Genomic DNA, 15,988 nt, shown 5'->3' with positions numbered 1-15,988 from the left:
TGCAACTTAGTTATGTTAACATGCAAGATAAATATGTGACATGCAACATATGTCGTCATGCAACTTATTTATGTTGACACACAACGTATGTCAACATATTCATCTCGCATGTCATCATAGGTAAGTTGCATGTTGACATAAATAAGTTGCATGTCAGCATATTTATCTCGCATGTTAACATAAATAAGTTGCACGTCGACATAAATAAGTTGCATGTTAACATAAATAAGTTGCACGTCGACATAAAAAGGTAGCATCCTGGATGTCGGAGGTGGGCGATATTTGAGATTTTGTATAATTCTTATCTGATTGTAATTTTCTTGCATGGCAACATAGTTATGTTGCAAGTTGACATAATTATCTTGCATGTCAACATATTTATCTTGCATGTCGACTTTCTTGACAGAAAAATAACTAGCACATAAGGGGCAGAGATATGCCACCATAAGGTCCAGATTCGATAGAGTGAAAAAAAATCCACACCCTATCTAGTGATCGTATATTCGCGGTCAGCATTGCCTTTCTTCTTACGCAATTCTATCCCCCAATCTCATTCCGTGTTGATATTGAACAAGTTGCTCACGTTCATTTTTCATTCCCATTTTAATAATAGATCTGGTAATTTGATAGAAGAAATGATTACTGCAAACTCCATTTAAAAGGATATGATCCATTATTGATGAGGGTCGTTTAGCCTTTAGCCAAGGCTGCGAGTGAAAAGTTTATTGGGTCTTGTTTTAATCTGTTGTATATTATGATATATGTACTGTCATTACAAAGATTTTACAAGCCATTTTGCAGGTGACCAAATTTTTACACATACATTTCGAAAAAACAAATATACATGTATTGCTTTAGTATTTGGTGATAACGAGTGTTTTATAACTGCTTATATTGCCAAAGACGCATGATAAATCGTCGATTTTCACTTCCGTTCTATAGAATAGTTGTAAATTTTGAATATGTTTTTTTCTTATTTTTTACGTTTTAACCCAGCACGATACAAATACAACCGTGGGTAAACGATACCATATTTTGCATCGAGTCGTTTCATAATTATCTAGTCAAAGGCCGACCTAACAAATAATCTTGCTGGGGGTTAAAACAACAAACAAAATTTGTATGACTAAATAACCTTTACAATAAGTAACTTCACTATATTATTAGACCTCGCTTTAAAGAATTTTGTGATCAGCAACTATTTTACACCATATGATTTGTTTAGAAGTTTGAGAATTTTCTTAAAAGTAAAAGTACATGTGTGTTCAATAGGAATGAGCAGCAATTGTTTTAAAGATGGATATATTTATAATTCTTATAGTTACTGGGTGATTGCTTATTATAGAATACCTTAAAGTGGCCATATATTGGGAAAATATGCATGGATCTCAATTAAACTATGCTAAAACAAAGCTCAGACCAGATAAGATCAAAGAACTGAATATAATCGTGAACTTGATTAATTTTCAAATTAATTCCTGATGAATTAAGAAATGTGTAGTTTTAATTCATAAATCAAGTAATTTTTAAAAAAAACATTGGATAATGTCGTCCACCTATTTTTTGTTGTTGTCATTTTTAATTAAGGAAATCTACGCCAATCGAACGCGAACGCGGTTGACCATTAAATAATAATTAGCAGACTATAAGCGTGTGTGAGATGGGTTTTCCAGTTATAAAATACTAATTGTTTGTGGTGATATGTGGGGCCTTGGGCTGTGAAATGTACATCGTTCTGTTGGATACAAGGCGCTTGACACCTGGTCAAGCCACCCTCGACAGAACAGGTGTGTTATAACGAGAAAAAGTAAGCAAGGAACATAAATTAACTGCTAGTGAATCTCTCGAGCCCCTAGTTTCAGTAAAGAGAAATTTGGTCCAAAGTGTTTGACTATTCTAAAGGTACGCATGCAATCTTTATCACAGGGAGGAATTGCACACGTATACATTACATATAAAGAATACCCTTAATGCAACTCGTGACACCAAAATATTTGTATTTTCTGCTGTGTTTGAGAGAGAGAGAGAGAGAGAGAGAGACCTATTTGATCAATCAAATATCAAGATATTTTACATGTAGTATAGTCCCTACCCTTATACTCTTTACAAGGTACACGATATGACCAAATGTAGGGTATATATACATAATCACTGTCCCTGACCCACCACTCTGTCATATTTTTTCTTTTATAGCGATGTCATTGGTAATTCTTGTTACTTTGTTACGTATAAAGCTTTTGGATATGTCGACGGCCGAGAGAACAGTATATCAATCATCTCCATAGTATATGACCATTGGAGATATAGCACTGCTGTAAAGACTTGTTTTGCCATGATGTTATATATTTTAGTTATACAAAAATAAGATATAATGTCCCCCAACATGTCAATCACAAAATTACCAATAGCCGCTTTGGCTAGGTGCCCCTGTCCGCGATCTGCAAGCTCTAGATCTGCTCTATAACATTACCACATACAGTTTAGGGCACACCAAGCAAATTGCACGTTGAAATTCAAAAACCATTTTTGTATCATTGAAATAAGAATGAATCTCTCTCTCTCTCTCTCTCTCTCTCTCTCTCTCTCTCTCTCATGGTTATCGCATGATCATTTGCATGCACTGACAGCAGATATATACTTATGAAAATTGAAGAATTTGTTGTGATTTTACTGTCATGTTATAGATTTTGAATTTACCTGGTGGCAGTACATACAAAATTTACAGCATAACAACTTGTCATGTTGTAAATTTTGTATTTACTGCCACCTGGTAAATTCAAAATTTGTCATGTTGTGAATTTTGTATTTACTGCTACCCGGTAAATTCTAAATTTACAACATGACATACAACATCAGAAAGACCGATTTTTTTTTTAAGATAAGAGATTTCAACACTGTCATATTAATGTCTTGTTACTGTCTTTATTGCTCAAAGGAGGAGTCAGATTTCTGAGTTTTTAGATACAAACTTCTAAAATGGTACATGATGATTTTAGCTGGATCAAATGATGTGTCGGGGGGGGGGGGGGGGGGGGGGGGGGGGAATAGGCCAATCCACACTTTACAAAATTTATGTCCCTTGGCCGCCATCTTTGGGGGAAAAAACCCCATAGATTTCTCAAAGTAGCCTTTTTAGTTCAGAGGTTTGTAACTCTTTTGACAATAAAATCCAATTCCGTTGTGTATTTTGATTACTCCATGAATTAAATTCACAGATTTTATCAAAGGACCCCCAAATATTTGGTAGGAACAAGTTGGATTTTTCCATTTTGACCTTTGGGTTGGCCCCGCAAAGGGAAACAACGTTTGCAAAGTGTGGATTGGACTTGGGTAGAAAGAATGAACATTTTTAAGAATCCATTTTAAGAAAGGAAGAATTCTTTTTCCGATTCGAGACATGTAATTATCCAGATTGCCATAGTTTTGTACCTTCTGTTTATTTACTGTTTAAATGTTCAATTTCGAACCAACTGTTGTTTTTTGATACGCTTTGTTTCACAAAGACTTTGTTCATTTATACACACGTTGGTTATATTTATCCTCAGATGTATCAGAGTGCCTGGTATGACGTAATGTAATACAGAATTGGAATTGTGGCGTTTATGTTATTGTTTTAATATAGTAACACTGACAAGTCATCGTCTTCTAACAGATATCGGTAGGTGTAAACAGAGGACCTTATTTGCCGCCTTTGTCGCCGACTTGATGGTTTTTGCCATTAGAAAAAAAAAATATTAAAACATTTGCTGCAAAATTCTAAAAACATTGAGATTTTCTCTACGTTTGTCATCTAAGTACTGAAACCGTCCTAAAAATATGTACATTTGTCAGTAAAAAAAAAATCAATGGTCGGGTGTGTGTGTGTATATATATATATCCTAAATGCATGGATTTTACTTTTTTCAATTAGCTATGAAATTATTTACACCAAACGCGGCAAAGAAAGCAGCAGTTAATCATCGGTGACAGATATTTTTTTACCTGTATACTGATTGGTTGTCACTGATTGACAACAGCTTTTTACTGTAATTACCGTGTTTTACCTGATGTCTTGCGCGATTCGACATGCGCTTCCTTTACCCAATGCCCATTACGATGGTCAGCATTATTTATGTTCTTTGAAATTCTGACAAAGTATATGACATAATGGACGGAATTTTCCTCCGTAAGATATAATTTACCTTTGTATTAACGGGGTGAACGAGACTTGCACGAGAGAAGCTTTCTCCTGGACTTCCGGTCGTGTTGGCTTTGACGTGCTGCTTCCTATTTTTCAATCAAAACAAATACGATGGATGAACCTTCAACAAACTTCGTGTTAAATTTGTTACGACTACAACCCTTGACTGTGTGAACACGGTTGAATTAAGTTGTTTATCATTGATTAAATCCATATTTTGTTCTTAACCTATGCTGTTTAGAACATATTTGCCCAAATTCAGTTACTTTAAAAATACTTTTAATACAATCAAATGTATGAAAAGAATAATTGATAAATGAAAATGAATGCATTTACATTCAATGCACCCCTTTAATCCATGTACATGGAAATATCTGATTCTAAAATTATTTATTATTCAATCTGATCTATGTAATTTCAAAGTCTTAGTACAAAACAATATTTTTTAAAGCATTGACAGAATCTTTGCATGTATAAAACAATTTTTTAAAAAAGCATTATAATCTATTCAACATTTAACTTGTACTTTACCTTCGAGCTCGTGTTTCAGACTGTGTGTATTCAATGCATAGTTCTGTGAGCAGATATTTTCCCAGACTATTACCTTAAATCAGAATGAACACCCACAGCTTTTTGTATGGATTTATTTAGCTAAACAAAAGAAATTATCAAATTCATCAAACTCATGTCAACTTTTTTCCTCGTTTTTCAAATATCAAACTTATTGTGGATAATCGCTGCTTATTTGTGCTCATTATTTGGCTTTGTGCTATTTCAATAGACGGACGCATTGCGAAATTCTGCATTTATATCCTTAATATTAAAAAAATGAATATGTTTAAATTGCATAATATGACAATGTCTTGATTCCCAATTTTGCAAGTTTCTGTTGAGTCAGAGATTTGCGCTCGTTTATAAATACATGTACATGTGTATGTCATTACTGCTCTTACTTTTTACAGTGTACAACCTCTTCTGCCGAACTACTGAGCCAGTTGAATTCTAACAAAACTTGACAGTAAGCATCCTTTTAAAATTGAGATAATTGAGAAATATTAATGATAGGATTTACACTTTGAAAATCGATTCTTTCCTACTTAAATTTATAAATTAAACAATATTTTAAAAATCGGACCAGGAAGCAGAGAAAATGCCAATGTTAATAAAATATTATATAATATGTTTTGAAGCCAAGGTATCTTTTATCGTATTTTAGATTATTGTAATAATTCTGTTGTGTCTGTTATCCAGCAAAACGAGTGAGTCACTAGGTGAAGTACATTAGTACTTTATTACGAACATGTAGGTTTGCTACGCGGGCTTCTTCTTTTCAAGCATTTTATCTGACTTGAGTATACATGCACATTTATGTGACGATAAGATTTAAAATATAACCAAACTTCGTGTCCACTGAAAATTACTTTTCAGGGTCGGGTTCTCTTCATTTGACACAAAAAGAAAAGCTCATATCTACTAAATTAGCGGAAACCCCTCCATAACTAATGGTGCAGGATGCCCTATTAGCACGGGGACGTGTAAAATGCCTGACCACCCCCTGCCTTTTTTGACACGCGCGGCGTTCTGCTCCTGACATGATACATGTTAACGTTTTGTCGCGTTTCGTTACTCTGTCACTGCTCTTGACAACAACTAAATTTATTTTACACCTGAAAAAGGCCTGTATCTGAACTTTGCTTCATCTTTTCACATAAATCTCTTCTTCCTTTAAATAAGTTGTATGTACTACAGAACAAGTTTCCTTGACGTGACAGCCCGACGCTGGAGACAATAGCATCTCTCTCACCGAGTTTGCGATTGCGCAACATTTTTTCCTCATCTGCAATAAATCTTTTTAATTTTATTCCTCGGACAGGGCTATGTTTATTAATTAGTTTTTAGAAGATTTATATGATAAGTAATGACCAATAGAGGTGTATGTTTAAAGTGTACAAATATTATCGTTGACTGTCTTCAGTCTTTATTGTTTTTACAGATGTCTGAAAAATGATCAAGTAATAATGTTTTAAGAAGTAGAAGGTCTTGATAATTCACTTTCATATCAAATCAGATAGTTCCATATATCTAAATTATGAGAGGGGGGGGGGGGGTATTGCTATCGTAATATACGATTCTGTACTACGGCAAATGATTTAAATGGAATATATTTCTGTGGATTTTTTTTTCCATTTATTTTTTGAAATTTTATTTCGCAAACAGTACTCAGTCGAACCTTTTAACAATGGCTTTACGTGTATATGTAAACAACACGTGCTGTTCTAGTATTATGAATCACAATTGCTGTTTTTCAAAGCACATGTTGAAATTTATTAACACACCAGCTGTTGAATAGCCAGTGGTCATTTTTATAATTTATGGAGATAAATCTTGTTTATGCCAATATCTCACAGTACACCAATTTGGAAAAACTAATCATTTGTCCGTGGAAAGACACACAGTTTGTAGATCTCTTGAAGCATGAATGCCACGTGATGATCAGATTGTATGACTGTTCTGAAATTTGATGAAGAATATTTTTGTATAAGGAACTAGAAATCATTCTTGGAGTATTATGAGGTGATAATTTTGGTCGGGGCATGATTAAATCCAGTAATGCACCGATTGAAATTATAACCTCATAATGCTCAAAGAACGATTCCTTTTTACTTTTATTTATATAATTTTCAGCAATTGTACGATTAAATTTTTGAATATATATATAAGCAAACCGCACTTGCGCCCAAATTATACGTCATTTGAATTCATTGGACTGTATAGTACAAAATCGATACCTTGTGTTATTACAGGCAAAGACATTGAAAAAAGTAAATATTCTAAAATACATATTGTCATACAAATACATGTAGTTACAGATATATCAAAACTAATTAAGAAATATTATTATAGTGAACCATATACTTTAATTAAGCGTTTGTGAGCAAATTGTCATCACAAATACAGAAGTACTATAGAACATCGTTACATTAGTATTTTAACTACATTTACGTTATTCTTGTATAAATGCCTGCTTATAAAATACACGAGAGCATGAAAAAGTCGATCTTACGTTCATATTCATGAATGTGATTTGTATTTTGTCTTTATGCTGTGCATAATTCTCCTCGGTGTTCTGTTGATTTTTTTTCCCAATTACACTGGATATTATCTTAATAAATGATGCATACATGCGTCTCTGTATAAATATGATAGACTGTATATGTGAAGTAATTCGTGAAAAGCAAATATATATATTGGATTTTTGGAATCTAGCTTTTAATTACTCATTAAAAACTCAGACTTTAGGAAAAACTGATATAAAAAATGGACAACATTTAGTCGCCCATATCATGATAAAATATAATTGAAAGCATTTGTAATTCTCATATCAAAAAAAACATAATCCTGCAAGTACATGTAGCTTCTGTTTATGCGGTGTGGTCATCTCGCATTGTCTGACTGAAACAGATGTGGATTTATCCGGTACAGCTGTTGTGGATAATACTCAAAATACCATCCCATTGTGTACCTAAAGAAGATGGGACTCTGGGCTTATAAATCTAACTTTACTTTTGTTAAAAATGTCTAAAAAGGTCAAAACACAATCCTTTCACGGCCTAACAACGATAGCAAAGAAGCGGGCCTGGGTCGAAACGTCAGGTCAAATGTCAACTGACCAATCGCCAAAGAGAAGTTTCATCTTGTCTGTGCATTGTTCACAAAATATCGACAGGCTTTTCAAATCTTTTGTGAGGTGTTATAAATTAGTGTTTAATTTTTCTTCCTCTTGTCAATGGCCACACTTGCGATAAAAATAGCCTTGTCCGGGGAGAGAGGGGATGACCAATGGCCGAAATGACCGGTGTCCGAGGCAGGCTAATTTCATTCCGTCTAATATCTCTTTTCTTTCAGAGAACGGCGAAAACCTGGCGCAAAACAGATGCGTATCTAGGGACAGTAATGAAATTAGAGGTGTTTTTGATGAAAATAGACAGGGACAACAGTCCACCATTATTCTTTCGTTACCCCCAACTACCTCGTACACGTGTCATTATGACTTTCAACGACAATTAAATCTCGACATTTTCACCTTTTATTGCAATTTTTAAAAAGGGCCATCGGATGATTGCGACAGCTGAATCTTCCAATGTTTTGAAATTTAAAGCAAACTGAAGACATTAGATTGGAATCTTCAAGGTCAAAGAGGTTATAAAATACCAGCTTGACAACTAGCTTAAACATGGCTGGCAATGTTAAACAACAATGTGCACGTCCAATAATTACTCTTTAAAGGACAAAATTACAAACGTGAAATTAAGAAGAACAAGTTAGGCAATACAATTCTCTATGACCCGATTCTAAACAGAGGAAAACAAATTCGAAAATGTAATCATATATCAGTTCTCTTTTTTCAGAGGTGACTTATACGTGTACAAAATATGTTCATAGGTTAAAAATACCGTACTTTCGTACAATTCAGAGAGGTACTTGTGCTTAATCCCAGAATTTCATATTGAAAAATTGATTCATTGATTGAAAAAGTGTATGTGTGGGGGTGGGGTGCCCCCTCCCCCCCCCCCCCCCCCCCCCCCGATGCTACGTGCCTGCAATGCTACCCCATTTAGAAATGAATCTTTCCGATCAATGAGCCATACTTTCTTAGCATCTATTTACATGGTATACGTTGCAATATTTAGTCAATTTCATTAAATTCTGTTTTCTAATATCATAGAAAAATTTCACCCTTTCTTCTTATTCTAGACGGAAAACATTTTCCTTCAACATTTCCACGCGACATTTTCTATCTTTTTTGGGGTTTCAATTGTCATGAAGTTATGGTATGAAAGGGAGGGGGGGGGGGGGGGGTCGGGATGGTGGTTTAACCATTAACACCCCCCTCCCCCCCCCCAAAAAAAAAAACAACAAAAAACACTGTATCCGCGCCGCCCAAAATAAGTTATGTACATGGAAATATTGTTACAATACAAATGATAGAGAAAAATGAACGATTTATAAATTTTTACCTCTTAATATTTTTATATAGGCTTTATTGTTTAATTTTAAATGCATTACAAGTATAAATATTTACGAAATTTGCGCATTATTAACCATTCGTATATACATGTTCGTCTACTTTTTAATTTATATGTAAGGACTTATTCGAATTCAAATCCTTGTACGCACTTATTAAAAAAAATTTGGACGACTTTTCATTCAGTAAATGTCACGATTAAATAAATTGGTCAGAGTTGCGATGTTTACCTGAAAAAGAAATTTTTTTTTTTATTATTATCAACATTATTCACAAGAGTAAACAAATATACAAAAACTTCAAAAATTTCAATTATAAGCGTACAGACATCTTGTATAATTCCTTAATACTTCATATTAATGCTACAAATAATGTACAAGTTTTTATTGAGAAGACATTTAAAAGTATCTAACTGTTTGTCTTAAAACATGTATATTAATGCATGTTTATATATATAAATATTTATACATAGAAATAATGTTTTTAATTTTGGTATAAAATTGTTTATGTAATATGTATTTAGAGATACATGTACGTCGATAATCTATAGATATGCATAACTATGACTCACAATATTTGCGTCTAATATACATGTGCACACACAAAAAAAATTGTGTACACAAATATGAAAAAACTGGTACATAGTAAGCTATTATAGTAAAGGTAGAAATATATTTTAAAAGTAAATGTACATGTAATACCCTGGCTAACCCGGAGGACAAACACATTTTCATACAGTCCATCACATGGTCCCCGGGTGTAGCACATATACACATAGGCAGACCCTAAGTGTCTAGGGTATACAATAGTAATCACAATATTTTTATTAATGTTTTAAGTTTTGATGAATATTTCGATGATTTTAAGTACATTGTAATGTAATTCATATCTCTAATTAAGTAATTCTTTACATATTCGTTTAGACTTTGAGAGGTTTCATTTTTTTCTTCAAATCTACATAACATCTTAAATTTGTAAATTCTTTAAGCAACACAAGATATAATATTATTCAAAAATTGTACCTTGAGGTTATTTTCATAATAGAAGCCTATGATTACATGTTTCCACATGATATCTAAATGCAAAGTCGTACACAGTTTTGACCATATTTCTTTGACATTGTCACATTCAAAAATAAGATGTTCAACGTTCTCTGTTGTGTCTTGACAATAATCACAACATCTGCTTGGTCTTAACTTACATTGATGTAAAAATAAATTGCAACTAGTATATTATTCAATAATTTGAAATTAAATTCACATATGTTCTTATCATATATGTTTTTAATTTTATTAATGTATATTCTTTTCCAGTTTTCTTTTTGAACGTTAAACATGTTCTTATAATAAGATTTATAAATGGGTTTTTGGAACTTAGTAGTCAACAAATTTTCATAAAAGAATTTACATTTTTTGTCTGTTATTGTATGCCATCCTAAATGAAATGTATAACTTTTCTCAACATTACTTGTTGTGTATTGACTACATGTCATATCAAAATTCACACAATGTTGTCTTATTACGTTTCGTAAAATATTATATTCACATAGCCAATTACATTTTTTCAACAAAATATCAGATAATTCATTTAGTGTTTTCATTTTGCCATCTATCTTGAAAAGATCTTTTACATATAATATACCACTTTTTATCCATCTTAAAAAACACAACGTTTTGCCTTTATACTTAAATAGTTCGTTGTTCCATAGGGGTTGTTGTACAAATGTTACGTTTGACATGTTAAGAATGTTATTTTGTTTTTTACAACTATTAAAACAACAAAATATTTCTTGATAAAATTTAGGAATATGATTAATAACTGTAAAATCTTCCATATTTCTCTCAGTCGTTGATAATATGTAGTTCAAATTAAGGTTGACCCTTTTCAAATAAGCATTAATGACCTCATTAATTAAACATGACTCTAATAATCTATTAACCCAAGATGCTTTCAGTGGTTTTAACTTGAGTTCTATGTCTATTACACCGATCCCGCCTTCTTCTATTTTTCCTATTAATGTATTTCGTTTAATTCTGTCATGTTTGTTCCAAATAAAATTGAAAATGGCTCTATTGACTTTCTTAATAAAGTCATTTCCGGGAAGTGGGAAAATAGATGCAATGTAAATTAATTTTGACACAGCTAAATTATTAACAACACACGATTTGCCAAATATAGTTAGTTTTCTCCAGAAAAAGAAATTAATATATTTTTAAAAATACCTTTGTAATGATTATGTCATTATAAGCAAAAAGGGAGTGATAATGCAGATGTCGTATGATGTATACGTGCCCTACTTCGTCAATAGAATGCATGTGCTTCTCTACCAAGCGAAGGGATGCTAGCATATACTGAAATGAAACATGTAGTCCCTTGACAGGCACGTAGCATCGTTTTTGAAAGTGGGCGCCGGGGGGGGGGGGGGGACAGACTCCAACAATTCTTGACAAGCAAAAAAAGAAAAAAAAAAAAAAAAAAAAAAAAAAAGAAATTTTGAATTTTCCAAAATCTTCAAAATTCTAATCCTGGGGAGGGGGGGGGGGGGTACTGTATATATAACTTCAATTTCACTCCTAATTTCCTCCCCAAAAAATTGGGGGGGGGGGGGGGGCAACTCCATGATAATCCAATTTTTTTATATTTAAATTTAAAAAAATTAGTTGCTGCGTGAAAATGTGCGGGGGGGGGGGGGGGGGCAGGCCCCCCTGATGCTACGTGCCTGCTTGACTCACATTATTGACCAACGATGTTTCTTTGCCACTTGTGCCTTCCGAATTTACTCCGATACAAAGAAATTACCAATGCGATTGAAAAAATTTCTGGAGACAATTGCATGCATGAATATTTTTCTGGTCCATTCCTAAATAAAGGAAAGTAGCATTGTAAAAATGCAAACATTTGTGTTCCTTTTTTTTTTCTTTTATATGTAACATGTTTAAAATATGTGCATTATTTGAAAAATTCTCTTGTACAATTTCAGAAGGTAAATTAGTATTTGTGCTAAACCTGAGAATTTCATGTTCAAAATTTTGATTCTAAGACAACTTTATATAGATTCTTAATGTATTGTCAGTTAAAATCTCTAAGATTTAATCTACAGTAGATCAAATTCAGCCAAGTTCTGTCTTATTTCATTCCTCTTATGCAACATTTAGCATTTCAGCTCTTGCTATCAATTATATTACATGATTTTTTATTTAAAGAATTTGTTTCGTTAACAAAACTCCATTTGGGTCTACACGGTGAATATATGCTCTGCCTTTTAAGGACTATCTGCTGAATTTAGTGTTTAAATGCCCCAAATTTCAAAGTTATATAGAAATCGAGCTTTAGAAATTTACTTAATGATATATTTTAAGATATATAATTCAAGTTTACAAAGATAAATTGTCTGATTGATGTCATAATAGAAATACGACATATCAATAATGAGCTAATGTCACAAAAAGTACGTATTTAAGCAAAAAAATGGGGTTTTCCTGTCCAGAAAGAAAACATCGAGCGCATGCTTGCTCCAATGCCATTTTTAATATGATATGCAAAATATAATATGAACAATAAAATATGAGAAAATGGTTTTTGGGCAACATTGCGCTCTACACATGCAGTTTTATGTTTTATTTAAATGTGACTATAATATGATGGGTTTTTTTTTCAAATTTGTAAAAATGGGGGCAGTGATTAAACGTTATCGAATATGATTGGTTTTTTTTAGACATATTGCCGATATCGTTTGATTTTCTAATAATTACACATATTTTACAAATCAAAAACCGCTGTGTAATTTAACTTACAAATGTATATATTGACATTTCATGAACGAAATACAATCAAATTCAAATCCTAAAACGCGTTTTTTTTAATATATAAAGACAACTCTTTATTTAATAAATTCAACGGTATACAAGGTCGGTTATAGTTGCCATGTTTACCAAAGAAATTAACACTCCGTGCGAAAAGGCAGTGATATTGTGGAAACCGGATAGCTCACAATTATGACGAGAATTTCAAAACACCACAACGTCTTCATGTACATATACATGTACCAGTGCACTGTACCTATACTAATGTCATTCTCTGCTAATTCCCCTGTTTGTAATAACTGCGGACAAGCATGTAGTTCCTTTTGATGCAAGTATTTTTAACCCTTTTATCATCAGTATATAAAAATTAAAAACTAAAAAAATTATTAACATGAATTTTAACTTTCGCTTAATTTTATTTATTCTATATCATGAAAAAGTAGATTAACGCTGTCTATGTTTTCATCGTTGCAAAAGGGGTAAAAGATCATTTACAAAATAGTCCATTCATAGAAAACATTTTTAGTTTCTGGTATTTGAATAAATAATGAAAAAGGGGACATTTTTACCTAAATGTTTTCGAACAGGTTCTAAGAATTGTTGTGAGTTTTTGAAGGTTTTAAGAAGTGTGTTGATTTTTCGATCATGTTTTAAGCAGTTCTTTTATTACATGCTTGAGAAAGTGTTTTGAACAAGTCTTTTAACATGTTTTAAAAAGTGTTTTGAAAAATTTTCAAAACAATTTTATTACACTGAAGTTATTCCTCTCGATTTCGATTCTGAAGGGCTATCTGTTAAAATATCGACGAAATATAGATAATTGTGAAAAGTTCAACATATAAAACAACTAAAACAGAAATGAACAAAATGACAATCGATCGTCTCCACACAGCACACGGGAGATAACCCCTATTTTGGAACGATTCAATAGATGGGCACAAAATTGTCTTTCTTTCTAATGACATCATTGAAACTGGGTGGTCAATAGCTCTACCTTAATTTTTTCGACATGATTTTTGAAGAAAAAAATCTTATTTTTCACTTTAAAATTTGAACTTTTTCTGATATCCTTATACAGAGGTCTTCTGATCAATGAGCTAAACATACCCTAAACAGAGGCGTAGCGTGCCCCATATATATGTGTAAGCAAAAATTGAAGCCGAATGCTTCATAGACTGGCGTAGCGCGGAAGGGGGTAGGTGCGGAAGGGGAGGGGTAGGGGACCTCCCTCTAGAAAATTTTTACAAAAAAATTTCCACTTGTGAGAGCAGACACTTGTTAGTTTTAACAAATTAGTTATGTATGTTTTAAGGGACCAATATGTGAATTTAAAATATTTTATTTCCTGTTCTCAGTCTATTCAAATAGAATCTATGTTTCGTTGAAATGAATTTAAGAGAAATCCTTCATTCACCGTATCCATAACCTACTCTGCATGTATTCTGTAAACAAAACCAACAACCGTACGCCATTGTTGTACATAGCGCACCCATTTTGCAGTTAGGCAAAGGTGCATGTTTTGCAGTATAAGACTATATAAAATTTTATCGTTTCGATTATCTCGTTAATTGTATTTTGAACTGCATGTATGGCTTTGTATCTTTGAACACACAGATCAAATTTAATGGAATATCTTGCTTTTTTCTTCAGAGGACATTTTCTTCTAATCTGGGTAGTTTATCTAAAGGTATGGGGAGGGTATCAGCTTGACAGTTGAGAGTTGGTGGGTTTAATATGGATCAAGACTAAACATTATGTTGTCATCTTCAAGAAATTAACAATAATTTTTTTTGTAATTCATTTTTTTCATAATTGGGAATTTGGCGAATTCACCCTGACATTAAAGAAAACTGATAAAAAAAAAATGATCGTCGTTTCAGATATGAGGGCAATATGCCTCATTTTCTTCCATTGCGCTACGGCTGTGTTAAATGTAGCCATTCAGCCATCTTAACGGGGCGTGGTCACTGCAGTCAATTTTTTTTCTCGATTTTAATGTTTTCAATAATACTTTTTAAATATTTTTAAGCAACCAAAATTTAGTGTCATTCGTTGAGTTATAAGCGAGTTGCGGAGCTTACAATTTTTTGCTATATAAACATAGCTTCTGATTGTATTTTGAATGTTGAAATGAAAATTCCAGTTTTAGACCTAAATTGAATGTGTTAAACGTTAGGAACAGTTTATTTATGCTTCAAATGAATAAGAAAATAGACATTTAAAAAAGGTTTTTTACTGGTATATTGAACCTATGTAAACAAAAACAGGACTCAAGCCTTGTTTACATGACAAAGAGTTATGAGCCCTGTATCTTGCTTTTAACTCTACGATTGACTCTCAAATATCTTTTGATCATTAGAAATACATTCCTATAATGCACTGTGAATGATAAAAGCAGAAAAATAGAATTTGATCAAAATCGTGACCATGCCCATTTCAGGGTCACTTGGTGACTTTTACTTTTTTTGACAATACGTTACAACACGCGCGCGGGTACGGCAATTTCAACCGTTCAACTGTTCATACTGCATGCCGAAAGTGTGTGTCTATCTCTGTACATAGCGAAATGGGTACAGTGACCCGCAGGTCCCGAGTTTGAATACAGCAGGAACTTTTGTTTTTATGATTGTGGTTTTTCTACTGTTGATTTTTCACCTGAAATCAATTTTTTTCTTCATTTGCACGACGAACGCATGCTACATATCTTTAAAGTACATAGATAGAAGTTTGGGCCTCTGTTAGAATTTTTTTCAAAGGCGGATTGGTTTTTCGATCTCTCTTCCTCTCAATCTTTTCCACCAAAAAAAAAAGAAGAAAACAACAATTCAAAAACAAAATTCCACAACGAAGGAGTGATAAGGAATTTGATGACAGGCAATCCCACAAGAAGAGAAAAACAAATTTAAAAAAACCTTCATTTTATCTGATTTGTCATTTATCAATAACAAAAATGAATTAAAACAAAAACTACAAGGGAGG

At 32.8% G+C, this 15,988-nt stretch overlaps 1 protein-coding gene and 1 non-coding gene across 2 annotated transcripts in view; both read right to left on the bottom strand.

The window, feature by feature from the left end:
- Positions 1-4,253, bottom strand: part of LOC128180312 (protein hunchback-like) — a 43,959-nt gene extending 39,706 nt beyond the window's left edge. Inside the window, exon 1 of the mRNA XM_052848359.1 lies at positions 4,182-4,253. The gene's annotated coding sequence lies outside the window, so the exon portion shown is untranslated. The remainder of the gene's footprint in view (positions 1-4,181) is intronic.
- Positions 70-226, bottom strand: LOC128170260 (small nucleolar RNA SNORA53). Its single transcript, XR_008241769.1, has one exon. It is a non-coding gene; the product is annotated as a small nucleolar RNA SNORA53 (small nucleolar RNA).
- Positions 4,254-15,988: the final 11,735 nt, after the last annotated feature.

The sequence above is a fragment of the Crassostrea angulata genome, chromosome 1 (genome assembly GCF_025612915.1).
Source record: "Crassostrea angulata isolate pt1a10 chromosome 1, ASM2561291v2, whole genome shotgun sequence".
NCBI lineage: Eukaryota > Metazoa > Mollusca > Bivalvia > Ostreida > Ostreidae > Magallana > Magallana angulata.
The sequence above is the reverse complement of the archived record's forward strand: the minus strand, read 5'-3'. Positions and strand labels throughout refer to the sequence as shown.